This window comes from Carlito syrichta, unplaced genomic scaffold (genome assembly GCF_000164805.1).
Source record: "Carlito syrichta isolate Samal-C Ts95f unplaced genomic scaffold, Tarsius_syrichta-2.0.1 Scaffold305830, whole genome shotgun sequence".
Taxonomy (NCBI): Eukaryota; Metazoa; Chordata; class Mammalia; order Primates; family Tarsiidae; genus Carlito; species Carlito syrichta.
Window position 1 is genome coordinate 341936 of NW_007249926.1, and position 14710 is coordinate 356645.

General features: G+C 36.5%; 1 long non-coding RNA gene across 1 annotated transcript; it reads left to right on the forward strand.

Annotated features, from left to right (window-relative positions):
• Positions 1 to 2082: 2082 nt before the first annotated feature.
• LOC103265085 lies at positions 2083 to 13401 on the forward strand. Its single transcript, XR_504614.1, has 2 exons — positions 2083 to 2169; positions 13214 to 13401. It is a non-coding gene; the product is annotated as an uncharacterized LOC103265085 (long non-coding RNA).
• Positions 13402 to 14710: the final 1309 nt, after the last annotated feature.

A 14710-nucleotide genomic window follows, 5' to 3' on the forward strand; every position in this document is an offset into this window, starting at 1 on the left:
AGTGCTGTGGTTTGACTTGCATTTAGCTCTTTGTAGCTATTTCTAGTCACTGATTCTATGGAAAGTCGCTAAGGAGTTAGTTGCTTGTTACTGGGCAACAATTTATTCCAATTATAACTGAAATGTTGCTAATAGACAGTTACTGGTGGATAAGAACAGACTTTAAAAATGAACTATTAAATCCACAGCTTTTTCTCTTGTTGTAAAGAGGCAGAAATTATTCTAACAATTGACACTTTTTAATGTTCTGAGGTCTTTTTAGACATTTCAAGCGATCCAGGGGCATCGGTGAGGACCCGAGGGCGGCATGGTTCAGAGCTGTTAAATGTAGAAGTGACATAATTAGATAAAATAGCTACAGAGACCAGGGACCAAATGTTACCAGTGTATGGAATTCCACATTCTCTAAAAAATGCAAATGGCATACAACCTTCAAACATCCATAGGAGAGTTTTTCTTTAGAAAAAGCTTTTAATGGACATCTGGTAACTACATTCTCTCTCCCTCATCCTCCCCATCACATTTCTGCTTATCCGTTAAAAAAACAAAAACAAAATCTACCACAGCTTTCAAAGAACAACGGAAAACAGCAAAATATATTTCTTGTTTTTTCACATGTACCTTTAAAGGAGAAGACACTAAAAAAAAAGGAGAATTCTTGTTCCCAAGTTTCTTGACCCAAATCCAAGCTGACTCACTGACAAGCCTAAACCTTTCCATGTGTCTTCCAGCTTCTGAGGTGAGAATTTGGATACGCTCAAAGTTTGCCACATAGATATATTTTTCAAATGATATGTTTGGTATACAAAAAGATGTATATTTCTTTTTTTCTTTATAGTATTAAAATGCCATGTATAATATGCTGGTCATAGTTGCAAATTCACATGAGCAAAATTACATGCACAGAAGGAACATTGATTGCAGGAGATTTATCGTATAGCCGACAGTCACATAATTTGAAATGTTGTAAGTGATCTGTTCAGTTTTAAAGGTAGTCAGAAAAGCCAGTTGCTGAAAATTTATACTATCTAGTTTCATTTTTCCCCCCACAGTAGGCAAGGACATTCTCAGTAACCGTTCCAGGCAGAGTATATATGGAAATACTTGTTGAATTTAATTGTATTGAATTAAAATTTGTCCTTTTAAAGAATAAAATTGGCATCTAAGTACAAGGTCCCCCAAATGATGTAGGTTCTTCACAGTTGACTGTCTAATGAACTCCTGACTAGCTACAGATGAAAGGGATTAAAATAACTTTACTGAGTACTCACTTTGCTCTGTTTCATTATCTGGACTAAGGAAGTCTGCAATAATTACAGTGCTCCTTAAAAAAAAGTTTCATCATTGTACTTCCTGTCTGATGAGTAAACAGCAAAGCCGTTACGGTCTGTAAGGTACCTATTAAAACCCATAATATCCCTGCAAGGGAGTAACTTGGAGAAACTCAAGAATTCTCTCTGACAGGACACTGAAACTCCAAACGATCAAACAACTCATTGTCATAGTGCGACAATCTTAGCCCTGTTGCAACTGGGCAAACAGTCAATTTGCAGAGAGAAGCATCATCAGTGCAGATAGGAATGCTGTTATTACCCATTATAAGTATGACGCGAAGGTCATATATCAGGCAATTACACCTTTTCATTACATGCTAACCCCTCACGGCAGGGAAGCCACGCTTATGACTGCATTAGACAGACAAAGCCTTCAGCTCTTTAAAAAAAAACCAAAAGCAAAAAAAAAAAAAAAAGATAAAAAAAATTAAACTCGTTCTCTTACCAGCACGATGCAGCACCAACTCGCTCACAGGAATGTTGCCTTTACAGGTTTCTCTATTAATTATCCTGGAAGCAGGGAGAAAAAAAAATTTTAAAAAAGGCAAAGAAGAAGAAGAAGCAGGGTGGTTAAATTAGCGTGCTGGAATCTTTTCAGTTTGTCGCAGAGTAGAAAAATAAAAAAGGGAAAAAAAAGGCTCAGTAATTTAAATTTGCTCTCAGTTCAGGCTGCATCGCTGGGTCCCGCCCCTTCTTCCCGCTGGGTCCCACTACCTGCAAAGCTGGAACTGACAGTTACTGTGCAAACAAAAAAAAGGCAACAAGCATGCTGGGACCATTCTGTCTGCTGTTTGGGTCTCACTTGTCCTGACAACTAAAAATCAGCAGTGGAAAGGTATTCTACATTTTCTTTTTGAGGTACCTGCATGCAATTCCCTTCCATTTTAATTGATACACCATAGTTCATGATGTTGGGGTTTGATTATGGTGGGAGTTTTTTTTCTTTCCTTTTTCTAAATATCAATAATAATTATAATTAATAACATTCTTACTATTATTTGTCTGTGACATCCTTTTTATTCCTTGCTGTCCCTTCTATTGCTCCAAAATACATTCTCTCCTGGTCCTTTCCTTTAATTCACAAATATTGAAATTTCTAGGAATATGGAGATGGGAATACAAGGATTACTAGGGCTTCCACTTCTCCTTTCACTTTTTTTTGGGGGGGGTAGTTGGCGGGGAAGGAAGCATGTAATGCTGAGAATAATTCAAGGGACAGAGGGTCTAGGAAAAAGGTCCCATAGACAACAGAAACTTCTAAGAAGGCTGAAATTTTAAAACAAAGTCTCTGCAACTAAATTTTTAAAAGTTTATTTTAATATTTATGTACTGAGCAAATAATTAAGAATCACAGAAATAAACTTAGTCTACATTGCCAATTTAACCTAAGGTGCCTCCTATAGAAAAACCACTTTAATTTTAGCAGCAACAACAAAAACCTGTTACTTAATGGGAAGCATATTGCGAATCTGAAGCAGAGGAATTATGAAAGATAAAAAAACCCATCCTTCTTCTGTCAGAATGTAAATTGCTTACGTAGAATTTCAACAAGTTTTTTTTGTTGTTCTTTTCTAAATGTTCTTTTTAGATGAGAACATTAGAGATGACTTTAGTATTGAAGCGATCACAAGCCTGCAGGTGGTAGGGATCATGTACAAGTTTGTCTCTTAATTTGAAGCATTGCTTTTTTAATTGTATCTAGCATTGATTCTCCTTTGAAAGTATGAATTTTTCTTGGATCATTTTGCTACTCTAACATAAGAATACCGGGCTGACTGATGTGTCATATTACTTGGCTGGGGTTAGGGTTGTTAAGAGTAAAAATGATAATTGTACATGGTTCTTTGCCAGTGACAGAAGACATGGAAGAAAGTTACTCTTGATAACACGATGGTGTTTAACCTACTTTTGCTAGTTAGTTTTTGTATCTAAAAAAAAAAAAAAATCCCTCATCCCTACCTCAAGCCATTTAAATGAATTTCACTTTCTGTACAACTTGTAGAATCCTTTAAAGTCAAGAATGGGTTACTTTAATGCATTTCACTTTTAAAATTAGACTTTCAAGAAAGAAATGATTAACAATATAAATTAAGTAAACATGATTTAGCTTTTGAAGCCGGTAAAAATTTAGCTGAATGCCAGATATTTGTTCTGTGATCTGAAGTCCATCATAAAACATAGCCAATTAAAGACGGAAAAGTCTGAGAAGGCAAAAAGCAAACCACATATTTTTCTTGTTATAACACTACTGTCAGAAATGAATGCCTTTTTCTCAGTTCCTACTAACAACTAGAGCATAGAAAAATAAGACAGGTCAAGTACTCAAGAAGCCATGCTAACTTCCCCAATAGTTAGGTAATCAGCTTTAATGAAACAGTAGCAAATTACACCAATGTGCTAATTACAGTACTTTGTCACAGCATAAAATGCAATAAAACAACCCATCCCTTGGCTTGGAAAGTGTTATGCATAGATTCTTTCAAAAGATTTAATTGAAAAGAGATTTTATTTTCCTGAAGCATTCTGTAATTTCAAATGGTTTTCCCTCAGTTTTTTTCCTTTTTAGGAGCAGTTCTAGACAGAAAAAATAGATACAAGAGTTAAAGAAAAACAATAATGGCCTTTATAAAATTAGTATCTGTATTACTGCAAAATGTATGACTCATATGCTAACATTGATTACTTTGATAAAATTATGAATAACATAGCATACTTAGAACATGTCAGGTAATGCACACATATACACAGAGTAGCACACGTTGATTTATATTCTAAATGTCTGTTTTGAAGAATACTTTCATGGTTATTAATACTAATTGAATTCAGTTAGCAGAATATTAGTCTTAAGTAAAATAATCTTGACATTGAACTTCAGAGAAGGAACGTTTTTGTTTGGATAAGGTCAAGCAGGTTTTAACAAATTGTGAGCCACATGATTCCACTGGACATTTAACCTGTTACTTCAGAAGTTTTTACTTGGTGCTGGGGAAATCAAGTAATATAGATTGCATATCTCATAGCCATACTGGAAAACAAACCACTTCAAAAATGAATCTCCAGCTCAATTGTTAGAGAATTCTGTGTAGCAACAAATATTTAGGTGACTGTCAAGTCATGACAATGTCTTTTAAAGAAATAAGTTTTCTGGAGATGAATTTTAAAGAACTTCTTGAAATAGGTATACTGTCATACACTATTTAAAATTTCACGCTCAGAGAGAAGTAATATCAAGGTGGGAAATGCTAATTCACTTTTTAAAACTGTATCAAATTAGTACATTTTAATCTTCTCAGTTATAATTGACAATTAAGTATCATTTTCAAACTTCTGGCATAGATTTAAATTATTACTTTTTGACAACTGTCTTTATTCTGAGTCAACTGTCTTAAGTGTGATTTTACTGTTTTGTCTTTTGGGCATTGGAACCCTACCTAATGAATCATGTGTTGTGGCCCTGATGTCTTATTGAATACAATAGCCAATGCAGAGTGTTATTTTGAAAATGTCAATATAATTTAGAAAAATTGTCCACTTCTATTGCACCACGTAGGTATCATAACTAGCCCATTTAAACCTTAATAATCAGAAAATTTTTTCCCAGTGCTATCATGAAAGTGGTCTGCTACGCATGTCTTGAACCATGTCTTCAATCATTGAATCCATTTGATTACGTTTATGAAAAGTTTAATTTGATGTTTCAAATTTAAATACACAGACAAAATTTCTGATTGTAAGGAAATCTTTGCAATCATTTCTTTGGAACCAAGTAGATATGGAATTGTGGACAATTTTGCTCTGGGTATTCAGATTACAAAGGAGTCAAAACAGAAACTGGTATTTGGCCTAGGATAGAACAAAAACCACAAAGATGACTTTATTCCTCAGTAAGCCATTTCCCCTAGGCTTCCATATTTTTACACTGACAAGAAAACACACGGCACATGGACTATGTTTTTAGACTGAATTCAATTCTGAAATATAAGGTAGTTCATGTGAGAGTAGGCCAAATGGATAAACATAATATCCCTGTTCTATCAGTGCTGAGTACACGTGATGTATGAAGTTTCATGGCCTTCTAAAAATTAATTTCTATTTCTAAACCATAAGTATGCAATGCTCCTCTAAAAGGCATAAAAAACATACAAGATATAAGCAGAGAGCACTGTAAGCCACAGAAAATATAAACAGAGAACCTGAGCTATAGAGACATATAAATAACGAGAGCATTTTACGACATACCTATTACATGGAAAAACTGGCTACAAGAGTTTTGAAAGGCATATTGGAAATAAGCAGCTTCCTTACAAATCGGTTGAGAAGAGATTGTATTCTGAGAAAGTTTAAGCAGAGATGAAAGCCCAAGGAAATACCAATCACTATATTGGTATGCGGTAAGAAAAGAGCGACAGAGGACTCTCTCTACCCTGGCCTTCCCTTACTATCCTTGACTTCTATTATTCTCTGTTCTGTTTTTTCCTTCTATGAGCATCTCCTTCTTTGAGCTTTTACTTATGAGTGAGAACATGCAATGATCAACTTTCTGTTCCTGGCTAAGTGGTCCTTTAGCATAATGTTAACCCATGCTGCCACGAATAACAGGATTTCATTCTTCTTCTTAATGGCTGAAGAGTATTCCATTGTGTGTATATATACCATATTTTCCTTCCTTTTTTTGGGGGGGGGGTCAGTGTCTCACTCTGTCGCCCAGGCTGGAGTGCACACTCATGGCCACGGCAGCCTCGACCTGTTGGGCTCAGATGATCCTTCTACCTCAGCCTTCCAAGTAGCTGGAACTACAGGCACACGCCACCATGCCCGGATCATTTTTTTGGTTTATTGTAGAGATGGGGCTGGTCTCAAAACCGTGGGCTCAGGCAATCCTCTCACCTCGACCTCCCAAAGTGCTGGGATTATAGGCGTGAGCCACTGTGCCTGGCCCACATTTTCTTTATCCATTCTTCTATTGTTAGACATTTAGGCTGATTCCATATCTTGGCTATCATGAATAGTGCCACAATAAATATGGGGGTGCAGATGTCGGAGAGGAATAAATTTTAGTGTTCTGTACCACTGTGGGTTGACTATAGTTAATAATAATATATTATATAGTTTCAAATAGCTTAAAGGAGGATAGTGAATGTTCCTAACACAAAGAAATGATGTTTGCAATAATGGGTGTGCTAATTTCCCTGGTCTCTCTATATTATATATATTGAAATATCAGTATGTATCTCATAAATATGTACCATGATGTCAAGTAAAAGACAATTAGGTGAAGTTTTAGAAGGTGAAAAAATAGAAACTAAAAAGTGTACACACCCACAAAAAGGATGACACAGGGCTAATAGAACAGGATGAGAAGAACACATTCGATGTTCAAAAGAAGGAGTGACTTCTCACTTGGATAACGAAGTGGATGGCAGTGCATGTTCTTTGGTGGTCGTGGGGGGGAGAGCTGTTTGGGAATAGTGGGTGACAATGAGGTCACCTTGAATCAAGCCACTTTGAGAACTCAGTTGGACAAAGTAGAGGAGATGGCCAGTGTCTGGGTCCAACTCTCAGGACAGTCATCCGTGGAGACACCATGATGATGAGTCGTTAGCATACAATGGAATCCTTTAATGAGCTCTTCAAGAGAGGGTCAATAAATAAGAGGAGGATTCCAGGAATGGCCAAGGGAAGCAAGCTCAAGTGATAGATTGAATAATGACTTGAGAGGTAAGAAGGAATGTGGAACAAAGTGGGATAAGATAATTCAAGTAAAGATGATTTGGAGCAGACCAAGGCATCACATTCTGCAAAGATTTCAAATATTTATAATCTGAACTGGAATAGACTGGAAAATATCCATGGGATTAACAAATTGAAGGTTCTTAATAAAACGATTGTATTGCAGTAGTGGGATCAGTCGCCAGAAACATTAGTGAAAAAGTGAATTGTGAAAGGCAAAATTTCCTGGCATTAACCACAGCACAAATGAACTTAATTAATTTGTTACTCATGTTATTGTGTTCCTCTCCGGCAATGTAGTTTAAATTACATAGGTAGTAAGGAATACAAAACAGTTAGACTTTAAGGTTTCTTTTTTTTTTTTCTTAAGGCATGTACATTGTTTTTTAATTTAATTTTTATTTTATTTTAAAGATATGGGGTACAATTCAGGATTAGGTGTACAAGTTGTTCTCGTACAGGTAAAGTTTGGGCTTCCCTTTGGTTCCCACTTTTCCTAGTTTGCGATCAGGTACCCTTAGTGGTGTTGTGTACTCTCCCCCTTGTCCTCTGGCAGTATCTCACTATTGCCAATCCCTTTCTTATATTATTATGGTGAATGTTCAGGGTCTGCTTATGAGTTAGAACATGTGGCACCCTGTTCTTTGTTTGTGATAGATCACAACACAATTGATGGTGCTCACTTTGGCAGAGACCATGTATTCATTTAGAGTATGATAGACTCTAGATCCATCCAAGTTACTGTGATGTCCATATGTTTGTCCTTCTTGGTGGCTGTGTAATATTTCACTGTGTGTATGTGCCACAGTTTTTTTTTATACAGTTCAGTTTCGATGGGCAGCACAATTGGTTCCATGTTTTTGCTACTGTGAATAGTGATGCAATAAACATGCATGTGCAGGTATCTTTTTTGTAGAATGCTTTGGGTTCCTCTGGGTATATTCCGAGTAGGGGGATTGCTGGGTCACATGGAAGGTCAGTGTCCATTTTTTTAGAAATCACCACATTGTTTTCCAAAGAGATTGCAGTAGTTTGCATTCCCACCAGTAGTGTAGAAGTGTTCTGTATTCTCCACATCCTCTCCACCATCTGTTGTTTTTTGAGTTATTGATGATAGCCATCCTGACTGGAGTTAGGTGGTTTCTCAGTGGGGTTTTAATTTACGTTTATTTGATGATTAGTGAGGATGAGCATTTTTTCATGTATCTGTTGGCTGCTCGTATGTCTTCTTTTGAGAAGTGTTTTTTACACACTTTTTTAAAACATTTTTTATTTTAAAATTGTGGGGTACAGTTAAGGGTTAGGTATACAAATATGCATTGTGCAGGTACCCTTGTTGATGAGGTGTGCCCCCCGTCCCCAGACAGATAGCAACTACCGTTAATCCCACCTTCATTCCCTTCCCTTCCCTGCCCCCCGCCCCATAGTTTCAACTGATAAGCTTCTGCAAAGCCAAAGAAACCCTCAAGAGAGCAGGGAGACAGCCTACAGACTGGGAAAAGTACTTGCCAACTCCATGTCTGACAAAGGCCTAACATCTTGGATCTACAAGAAACTCAAATGTGCTGAAAAGGAAAAAACAAACAACCCCATTACAAAGTGGGTAAAAGATATGAACAGACACTTCTCAAAAGAAGACATACAAGCATTCAACAGACACATGAAGAAATGTTCAACCTCACTAATCATCAAGGAGATTCAAATTAAAACTACACTGAGATACCACCTAACTCCAGTCAGAATGACCTTTATCAATAACTCAAAAAATAACAGACACTGGAGAGGATGTGGTGAAAAGGTACACACTTTTTAATAAGACTGGTTTTTTCCTTTAGGCATGTTTGAGTTCCTTGTAGATCCTAGGTGTTAGGCCTTTGTTAGATATACAGTTAGCAAATATTTTTTCCCATTCTGTGGGCTGTCTCCCCACTCTCTTGGTGGTTACTTTTGCTTTGCAGAAGCTTTTCAGCTTGATGAGGTCCCACTTGCCTATCTTATTTCTTATGGCATAGGCACTTGGGGTTTTGATCAGGAATTGGTTGCCAGTTCCAATTTGTATAAGGGTGTCTCCTGCATTTTCTAAGGTTCTCATAGTTTGAGGTTTACATTTAGGTCTTTGATCCATTTAGAGTTGATTTTTGTGCCCTGTTTCAATCTTCTGCATGTGGTCAGTCAGTTTTCCCAGCACCGTTTACTGAGTAGATTCTCCTCTCTCCAGTGGTTGTTGGTGGAGGCTTTGTCGAAGATGAGTTGGTTAACAAATTGAAATTTCTACTTCTAGGACTTTATGGTTTCTTTCCTCAAGGAGTTGACAATCTATTTGGAATATACACCGTTGCATTCTAAGTTTTATATTAGAAAACTTTCTGTCTCATACAGAGAAAATTGTGATATAATAGAGAAGACAAGAATTGTTCTTACGTATAATATGTAATATATCTTACTAATTTTTTTTTTTTTTTGAGAAAGCAGGATTTATTGAGAGGACAGAAAACCTCCCATGGTGGGAGGGGACCCAAGTGGGTTGCCCTATATATCTTACTAATTTATGGTGTTCAATTTGGCAGAGACCATGTATACATTGAATTTCAAAGGAGAAGATTGTATGGCATACCTAACGGGCTGAGGAAAAGCTCGTTGGATAACTAGGTAAATGAATGCAAAGTGTACCATAATGTGCCTCAAACATCCTAGAAGTCAGACATATGTAAATGTGTGACATCCCTTCAAGTGGTGTGCTGTGTAATTGTTGCTATTGGCCTGAATTGGCAAGTATTCTGTCCTTGTTTGAAGTCCTTACTTTTCGTATCGCTTACGAGTTTGCTCAACTCAGAATCTTCACCAATTGATTTAGAAGGAAGCTTGGCCCTTCCAACCCACAGATGCTCTGCACATGCTCCTCAACATAGCTTCTGTTTCCTGATATTGTGAGTGAGGTAGAATTAAGTGACTTGCTATTCTGGCACTTTAGCAAAGGAAGATTGTATTTCATTCCCAAACTCAGAATTTATTTTCCAGCCACTGGGGAGAAAGTCCTTTTTAAGGGCAGAGTTATTTCTCTCCAGACATGCTTTTTCTGTACTTACCAGAATTTACATAATTTTTCTTTTTCATATCTAGGAAGAAAATCAAAGGGGGATGATAGGTGAGTAAGATTAGATTTGAATCCTGAAAATATTCTTTAGCTTTCCACTATGCAATAATTTACTGCCTTCCTATAATTTAAAGTCACTTTAAGCATGGGAGTTGCAAGTACAGTTTTCTGGGATTCTGAGTTGATTTTATCATCCAGTGAGTGGCTTATATAGCACTTTGCTACATAGGACATAGAATGTTAAAGATTTTTTATTATTTATGTATTTAGACAAAAGTTACATGATTGATACTTATATTTTTATGCCCACCCGATCTGTTTTCTACAACATGATATAAACTTTCTAGCATTTTGATTTCTTGCCAAATAGAGTTCAATATACAACACGGTGGGACAAAAATGAAAAATAAAACAAAATAGACAAAACAAAAATTAACCCTAAGTTCACTATTGTGAGAAGAAAGTTTTACTGTAGAATTATGAAAAGGTCAGCCAGTATATCATTACATAAATTTATTTTAAATTTCCAAATGGAAATTCATTTTTAAATTTTTTTTTTTTTTTTGAGTTGGAGTCTCACTCTGTCGCCCAGATTGGAGTGCAGTGGCCGCTCCCGGCCACCGCAGCCTCGACCTGCCGGGCTCCGGTGATCCTTCCACCTCAGCCTTCCAAGTAGCCGGAACTACAGGCATGCACTACCATGCCCGGCTGATTTTTTGATTTGTTGTAGAGATGAAGTCTCACCAAGTTGCCCAGGCGGGTCTCGAACCCAGGCTCAGGCAATCCACTCACCTCAGCCTCCCAAAGGCGCGGGATTACAGGCTGAACCACCGAGCCTGGCTATATTTTTAAATTTTTAAAGAAAAAATTAATTTGCAAGTGACTCAGTCATGAACCTGAAGTGCTTACATGAACACATCAGTGGTATACGCAGTAAAGGTGAAGAGTCACGTGTGCAAATTCCTAAGGATGTATGTTTTACCCTAGAAACAATGGAACACTGCTAAAGTATTTTGAGCAGGAATATGGCATAATAATAAATGTATATAACTATATATGTGTTTTTGTGTGTATACATATCTGAAAGATGGTCTTTTCAGCAGCATAGGTTGAAGTAGTGAGATTATTTCAATAACATATTACCCTGAAACTATTTTACCTTGCGTGGTTGAAAAAGGAATTAAGGTAGTTTATAGAGAAATACAATTTGACAATATAATGTCTTGGGGCAGAGAGAAGAAATAAGGATACAAACGCAGACAAAAACCAGAAATCAAATTAATGGACAAGATGATACTATATTGCTGCATGCCGTTGATAAAAGTAAGCTGAGCTTTGGTTCTAAGCTTTCCAAACAATGTGAAATAGAAAATACTGTCAGCTCCATGTGTCATACTGTCCACAAGATAAAAACAAAACACTTGTTTAGGGAAAGTACAGCTCTTTGGCATGAGAAATTACAGAGGAATTTCTCTCACAGGTTTTCACAGAGAGGTCTCAGAATGGTGTATTAAACAACTTTTATGACACAAACATTTACATTTTATCGACAATGGATCTGATTCTGACCACAAAGTGGGCCAAGCTTTTTTTTTTTTTTTTGAGTAGGAGTCTCACTCTCGCCCAGGCTGGAGTGCAGTGGCACACTCACGGCCACCACAGCTTGATCTAATGGGCTCATGTGTTCCTTCCGGCTTAGCCTTTCAAGTAGCTGGAACCACAGGCACATACCATCATGCCTGGCTAAGTTTTTGATTTATTGTAGAGATGAGGTCTCACCAAGTTGCCCATGCTGGTCTCAATCCCTTGGACTCAGGCAATCTTCTCAACTCTGCCGCCCAAAGTGCTGGAATGACAGGTGTAAGCCACCACAGCCAGCAGGGGGCCAACTTCTTATGTGAAAGCTTACTGTGCTGCTTATACTTTTGGCTTAAAAGACAAATAATCAAGTGCTCTGCCTTAGCTCTAAAACCAAACTCAGAAGCAAAGCTTGCAACTGACTGATCAATGAAACCATATTAAGCACCTAATTTGTGCTAGGCCCTGTCCTAGTTGCTACAGATACAACCGAGAACAAGACTCAGTCAGTGTTTGCTCTCAGACTAGTGAGGACAAAAACAGGCTAACAGACAGCTACAACAATGAGTGATGGGTGTAGAACACAATACGGAAGTATTGTAGAGCATAATACAGAAGGCAAAGGATACTCCCACCAGAGACTTCAGAAACTAGAGATGGCTTCAAGAGGAAGTGATGTATGTGCAGTATCTTGAAGAGAGGGAAGAAACTGGCTGAGTGAAGAAGGAACTAAAGACATGGGCAAATAAAATAGCCACACTCAAAGGAACAAAGACATGAACACCTTTCCTCTAATGAAGTAACAGTTGTGTGCCACATGCCTGGAACAGAGTGGTCAAAAGAAAATTTTAAACAAATTCATAAATAAAAGTTGATTTCTCAAATGTTTAAATAATAACGGTTGCTTAATACAGCAAATATCATCTATCTAAAACTTATAACAAGCATCATTATTTACTGTTGAAACTCAGAAACATTCCCATTTAAGTCAGAACCAAGACAAGAGTGATTCTACTATTCTTGTTATTCAACAGTTTCTTGGAGACAAGAAATAAACAATACATATTTTGAGAAGAAAGACACAGCTATGAGAGTTTTTATATTCTTTTTACAGATGATATCTTCATCTATATAGAAAATTCAAGACATTACATATAAACAGTGATAACTCATAGGAAATCATTAAGGCTACTGATACCAAATAAATATATAAAAATCAAGTATATTCCTATACTCAGCAATAAACATAAAATGCAGTAGAAATCAAAATCCTCTGTATACTAAGAATAAAACTATGAAGGCTTGAGGAATAAATTTAACAAAGACATGAAAAAATTTTCTTGGACAAAAATCATAAACCATCATTGAGATATACAATGTAGGATATTAATATATGAGTAATACAATGTTATAGAGAACCAATTTTCTTCAAATTAATTTATAAATGTGAATGTTTTCTTTCTTTCTTTTTTTTTAGGTAGGATATACTGAGAAGACAGAAAACCTCCCACAGTGGGAGGGGAAGTGACGAGGTTGCCCAATGCAAAGCACTTTCAATCAAAATGTGATACATTAGAACCCAAGGAGTCTGAATCCAAAATTCAGTGCTTGAACTGAACATTAAGCCTCCTCTGTAAAATAAAGAAAATATTGGAAAGAACAACATATGAAAATGTCTCAGTATTTCATGATAGGGAATATAAAATCACAGCTTCGGAAAATATAGTATATTCCACAGAAAATAATTAGGAGGAATTCTACAATGAGATATAAGAAAGAATAATTTTTAAAGGAGGCTTCAACGTCTAACCATGGTCCAGTAATGAAGTATGGTTCCTGTTACGAGCTATAAAACTAAGGAAAATATACAAAACAACTGTGTCCAAGCACTGGATCCTAAGAAGCCCACGACTGTCATTCCCAAGAGAAGGAAAACACATGATGTAAGCCCCATATTCACTGCAGCTCTAGGGAGAGAACTTCAAATGCAGCAGAGGAAAATAAAGAAAAAGCAGAGCATTATGATCTCACTGACAAGAGGAGGCAAAAAGTTCAAGACTGCTTAAACAGCTGAACTTGCAGGAGAGGTTTCAGAAAGGGGAAAGAAATGGAGAGAGGGGCTCCTGAATATGTGTCTGGGTTCTTTGCAGGCCTTTGCTTAAGGCCAAGAGTGGGATTCTGCATTGCACAGCAGAGAGTGGCTACAGCAAAATTCAGAGTGGACCTGGGATTTCATAGTTGTGGTAGATGCAGCATTGAGACTCAATCAGAATGGAAGGGCCTTGTTAATACCCTAAGCATTCAGTTTATATACCCAGGAAAGTCATACCTTCGGAACAAAAACCATGTGTAAACTTCTTTAAGCAAACCTAAAACTAAATCTCAACAAAATACACAAATGCTAGCAAATTTGCATTCTGCTGAAATGAAACCTTTAAAAAAACACATTGATTCAGATGTATTACAACTGGTTATTCACAATGATCAGCATTCTTGTCTAGTCCCTAGATATGAGAATAGACAAAAAAGGAAATATGTATTTAACCCAAAAGAAGGGAGGAAAAGAAAAACTGTATAACAAAAATAGATAAAGTATATTTTAAAATAGAAGAAATATGGTAGAATCAAACCTGAATATATCAATAACTGCATTAATTGTAAATAACTAAACACTCCAATTAAAATTCAGAGATTATCAGATTACATACAAATAAGACCCAATAAAATGTAATCTACAGATATTTACTTCAAAGTATAAAAGTGCTATCATACGATTCAGGAATTCCACTACTGGATTTACATCTGAAAGAAAGAAAATCAAACAGATATCTGCACTTTCATGTTTATATTCACAATATATGGAATCAATCTAAGTGCTCATCAGTGGATGAATGGATAATGAAAATGGGATACACATACACAATGAAATATTATTCAGCCATAAAAAATAATAAAATCTTGTTATTTGCAACAA